Raw genomic sequence first — 5,318 nt, 5'->3', positions numbered from 1 at the left:
GATCTTGTTCATGTGTTAGACATACGTAACAGTGGGCGAAGACGGTCGGCGAAACTCGCGCATGTCGTGTGGCTCGAGAATTGCCTTCAATTCCTCCCTGGAGTGAGTAGTTTGTTTCGGCAGCAGCTCTCTCTCCACACAACCCCCCATCATCCTCCTTCCCGCAAGAGCATGATCCCGATGCTCGATGCAAACTGAGAACTGTCACTGCACACGCTGCGGCATCTCGGGTCCGGTGCGCGAGGCGAACTTGCATTCTGCTAGACATACGTAGCATTAGGCGAGAGCGCCCGTAATCGCGCACGTCGTGAGGCTCGAGAGGCCTTCAAAGCAGCGCCTCTGTATTGTGTCACGACGATTCCTTCCGATCTCCGTGCGATCACTTCTCCAGCCTACGACTGCACATCGAGTCAGCTATCGATCGGTCTGTGTGCATGGGAACAGAGCACCAACCTTCTTCCATGTCATGGGAAGGCTGAACAAAAACACTGTGGCGTCGCCTCTCTCCACCAACGAGGAGGCGACAAACCACACGGCACCTCGGATGCATTTCCGACGGTTCCTTTCATATAAAAGGGGTGACGCCGAGGAAAATAAGACTCGCGTCCCTACCAAAACGAAAAAGACCACCACCACCACCTACTCACTTACTACTGCTCCTCCTCCTGTTTTTCCAGCTTGCCGTGTTGAATGACGACAATGACGAGCAGGAGTAATCTCGGCGGGGTAGTTATGATCGTTCGTCCACGCGGAGTAACTGCTCTCCTCCGCCTCTGTTCGTCTAACGTATCGACATAACGCCATACTGTCGGGCTGCTAGAGAGTCCATAGTGAGATTTAACTTGCAAAGCAGGATTAAAACGCAAAACCGAGGGGAGCGAGGGGTGTGTGTGTGTGTGTGTGTCTTGTGTACTATATATCAGTAGTACTGTTGAGCTACCTGGTTGATCCTGCCAGTAGTCATATGCTTGTCTCAAAGATTAAGCCATGCATGTGTAAGTACAAGCCGAGTTAAGGCGAAACCGCGAATGGCTCATTAAATCAGCTATGTTTCATTGGATCTGTAAACCCACTTACTTGGATAACTGTGGTAATTCTAGAGCTAATACATGCATCACGTCTCTGACCGCAAGGGAAGAGCGCTTTTATTAGTTCAAAACTGGTCGGGCCTCGGTCCGTTAACCCACCCGTGGTGAATCTGAATAACTTTTTGCTGAGCGCACGGTCTCCGCACCGGCGCCGCATCCTTCAAGTGTCTGCCTTATCAGCTTTCGATTGTAGGTTATGCGCCTACAATGGCTATAACGGGTAACGGGGAATCAGGGTTCGATTCCGGAGAGGGAGCCTGAGAAACGGCTACCACATCTAAGGAAGGCAGCAGGCACGCAAATTACCCACTCCCGGCACGGGGAGGTAGTGACGAAAAATAACGATGCGAGACTCATCCGAGGCCTCGCAATCGGAATGAGTACACTTTAAATCCTTTAACGAGGATCTATTGGAGGGCAAGTCTGGTGCCAGCAGCCGCGGTAATTCCAGCTCCAATAGCGTATATTAAAGTTGTTGCGGTTAAAAAGCTCGTAGTTGGATCTCAGTTCCGGACTGACGGTACACCGCCTGGTGCTTACTGTCACGCTCCGAACAGCTAACTAGCCCCGCCGGCTCGCACGGGGTGCTCTTCATCGAGTGTCCCGAGTGGCCGGCACGTTTACTTTGAAAAAATTAGAGTGCTCAGAGCAGGCTACTTTAATGGCCTGAATGTCTATGCATGGAATAATGGAATAGGACCTCGGTTCTATTTTGTTGGTTTTCGGAACCTGAGGTAATGACTAATAGGAACAGGCGGGGGCATTCGTACTGCGACGCTAGAGGTGAAATTCTTGGACCGTCGCAAGACGAACTACTGCGAAAGCATTTGCCAAGGATGTTTTCATTAATCAAGAACGAAAGTTAGAGGTTCGAAGGCGATCAGATACCGCCCTAGTTCTAACCATAAACGATGCCAACTAGCGATCCGCCGGCGTTATTCCCATGACCCGGCGGGCAGCTTCCGGGAAACCAAAGTCTTTGGGTTCCGGGGGAAGTATGGTTGCAAAGCTGAAACTTAAAGGAATTGACGGAAGGGCACCACCAGGAGTGGAGCCTGCGGCTTAATTTGACTCAACACGGGGAACCTCACCAGGCCCAGACACCGGAAGGATTGACAGATTGAGAGCTCTTTCTCGATTCGGTGGGTGGTGGTGCATGGCCGTTCTTAGTTGGTGGAGCGATTTGTCTGGTTAATTCCGATAACGAACGAGACTCTGGCCTATTAACTAGTCGACGGATCTCCAGCAATTGGTGTCCAGTTCGCAACTTCTTCTTAGAGGGATTAGCGGCAATTCTAGCCGCACGAGATTGAGCAATAACAGGTCTGTGATGCCCTTAGATGTTCTGGGCCGCACGCGCGCTACACTGAAGAGATCAACGTGTTCTCCCCCTCCGAGAGGAGCGGGTAACCCGTTCAATCCCCTTCATGATAGGGATTGGGGCTTGCAATTGTTTCCCATGAACGAGGAATTCCCAGTAAGTGCAAGTCATCAGCTTGCGCTGATTACGTCCCTGCCCTTTGTACACACCGCCCGTCGCTACTACCGATTGAATGATTTAGTGAGGCCTTCGGACTGGCGCTCTTGGATGTTCTACCCCTCGCGTCTCGGCGCAAGGGGTTCTCGCCTCGAGCTGACGGAAAGATGTCCAAACTTGATCATTTAGAGGAAGTAAAAGTCGTAACAAGGTTTCCGTAGGTGAACCTGCGGAAGGATCATTACAGTTTGTGACGCGAGAGCTGCAACCATCGGCTCGTCGTCGTCGTTCGAGTATTCTTCAATGCGAAGAAGGCAAGGGTAGCCTTGGGAGCCGCACCCAATTGCCGTGGGAAAGGAGAAAGCGGATAAACGGCGGGGAGATCAACACCCACTGTGAGACAATAACAGGTCTGTGATGTCGGACTGACATGACATGTCAGTCAGTCCGACCGGCGCAGGTCACAGTCCTAGCGCCGTATACTGCTTTAGAGTCATCTGTTGGGGCTCGCGACACCCGTCACCGACATCTTTCTTCCTTGTCCCCGGTCGCTCAGTGGCTTCCGGCACCCACACCATAGAGAGAAAGCAGCAGGCGAAGACGCTACTGCTCCTCTCGTTGACAGGGCCGGCGCCTGCTACTCTGGCGGCGTCTAGTGCTGGGTTTTCCTTGACACGCTTCCCAGTGGGCCCCTCCCTCCCCGCCTTCACTCTACTGTAAACGTAAATGTACGTGTGCGGCAGAGGAGGAAAAAGGGGAGAGAGAAAAAAAGCATTTTATGTGTCTTCTAACCAAAGTCGGGCTCTTACCAGCCCTATCAAACCCCCCATACATTACGTCCTCCTATGATGGAGTGATAGACGGCCGACAGGCCTTAATAAAAACATATACAACTCTTAACGGTGGATCACTTGGCTCGTGGGTCGATGAAGACCGCAGCTAACTGCGTGTCGGTATGTGAATCGCAAGAATACCAGATACATCGACAAGTCGAACGCACATTGCGGCGGCAGTCCTGATATGTGTACTGTCGCCACTCCTGCGCGAGGGTCGGAATAACATCCATCGGGCGAGTAGCTGTTGCGGCCTCCATATTCTGCTCTTTGGCAGGCTCAACGATGCGCTTTGGCCTGCTCTGGGGAACGACGCCCGCCACTGCCCCCCGAATGAGAAGGCAGGAGGCAAACCGGGAGTCCCCCTAATATTTGACAAACGAGCCCCTAGCACACCTCATCATGCTGTGAAAGAAAGACGCTTTTCGTCCTATTTCTGCAACAGAGGCCTGCCGCCCTTTGAGTGAGAAAACACTCGACGTCTGCTGCGGATCCGATTGTCCCACAGACGTGCAGCAAGCAAAGCCGCCAGTTTCCACCCCTCCGTGGACTGGACGGCACAACACAAGGGTATGGCTAGAGGACCGGGTCGGAAGCGACATGCCATGCGTCGCCGTCCAGAGGTAGTAGTGTGCCAGGGAAATTGAACGCTTGAGGAACCTCCCGCCTATCACACACACTCTCTACGGACCGACTCAACCGGATTTCATTTACTTTGGCCTAGCAGAATTCGAGAGAGAGAAGAAATGGTGCCAATAACGCTCATGAACGAGTAAATTACACCAGTACACAGGTGCATGTATGAGAGAGAGGCGTGTGCGCACAGAAGTAGTGCTATACTACTACTGTTGTTATTATTATTGTTACAATTTCGTTGGCATGTGTGCACCCTAGTGGTAGCCGCTGCCACAGTTGTGGGGCCTATAAGCAACGCTTGCTGAAACCGAAGTGACGGCGTGTCTGGCGCAAGCCGTCAGACGGCCAAATTCGGATTTTCAGTGCGTTGGCTGGGGGACAGTAACAGCCGTGGCATCATCAGCAGCAGCCGCTGTGTTTGTTGCTGGTGTGGTGCGAGGGAGCGACCGCCTGTCGTCATGACGGAGGAGGTGCTGCTCCCGTGCTGTGCTTTGCCCCTCAGCAAAAGGCGTAGCCAGAGTGCTCGCCGACGGGTGGCGTCCTTGATTGATCAAATCAAAATGTGTGTGACTGTGTGTGTGTGTTTTTGCGCCGAGACCGCCCCTCGAGCGATGATCGATGATCAAATAAAATTTTAAACCACCAGCGCACGAAAAAAAAAACCCACCGTCGACCTCGTGTCGGGAGAGACCTACCCGCCAAATTTAAGCATATTAATAAGCGGAGGAAAAGAAACCAACAGGGATTCCCTTAGTAAGGGCGACTGAACGGGGAAGAGCCCAGCGCATAACCTCGTGTCTTAACCGGCACGAGGGGTGTTGCGTTTCGGAGGGTCCGGCACGCCGTCCCATACCGCCTAAGTCAAGCTTGAAAGCGGCCACTACCCATGGAGGGTGACAGGCCCGTGTGGCGGCGCCCGCGAGGGCATAGATGGGGCGGTCGGAAAGGGCCTCTCTGTAGAGTCGGGTTGCTTAATAATGCAGCCCAAAGCAGGTGGTAAACTCCATCTAAGGCTAAATATGACCACGAGACCGATAGAGGACAAGTACCGTGAGGGAAAGTTGAAAAGAACTTTGAAGAGAGAGTTCAAGAGTACGTGAAACCGTTAAGAGCCAAACGGGTGGAACCTCGAAGGTCGAACTGGGGGATTCAGCTCGTCGGCTGTCGGCTGGGTGGGGACGTAACAAAGCGACCCAGGAATACTTGGGCGTGCCTCCACCCACGCCGGCGTCGGCGGGCGTATTTCGCCTCACAGTAGGTCGCCGCGACCCGTTGCTTTTGGGG

The 5,318-nt window shown here is 53.0% G+C and overlaps 3 non-coding genes across 3 annotated transcripts in view; all 3 read left to right on the top strand.

Annotated features, from left to right (window-relative positions):
* The first annotated feature begins 937 nt into the window (after positions 1 to 937).
* On the top strand, positions 938 to 2,809 carry LOC138362366 (small subunit ribosomal RNA). The gene has a single exon (XR_011227608.1). It is a non-coding gene; the product is annotated as a small subunit ribosomal RNA (ribosomal RNA).
* A 647-nt stretch (positions 2,810 to 3,456) lies between these two features.
* Positions 3,457 to 3,618, top strand: LOC138362364 (5.8S ribosomal RNA). Its single transcript, XR_011227606.1, has one exon. It is a non-coding gene; the product is annotated as a 5.8S ribosomal RNA (ribosomal RNA).
* A 1,086-nt stretch (positions 3,619 to 4,704) lies between these two features.
* The window catches only part of LOC138362367 (large subunit ribosomal RNA), a 4,358-nt gene continuing 3,744 nt past the window's right edge, over positions 4,705 to 5,318 (top strand). Inside the window, exon 1 of the ribosomal RNA XR_011227609.1 lies at positions 4,705 to 5,318. This exon is cut by the window's right edge and continues 3,744 nt beyond it. This is a non-coding gene — a ribosomal RNA (large subunit ribosomal RNA).

This window comes from Procambarus clarkii, unplaced genomic scaffold (assembly GCF_040958095.1).
Source record: "Procambarus clarkii isolate CNS0578487 unplaced genomic scaffold, FALCON_Pclarkii_2.0 HiC_scaffold_1686, whole genome shotgun sequence".
NCBI lineage: Eukaryota > Metazoa > Arthropoda > Malacostraca > Decapoda > Cambaridae > Procambarus > Procambarus clarkii.
The sequence above is the reverse complement of the archived record's forward strand: the minus strand, read 5'-3'. Positions and strand labels throughout refer to the sequence as shown.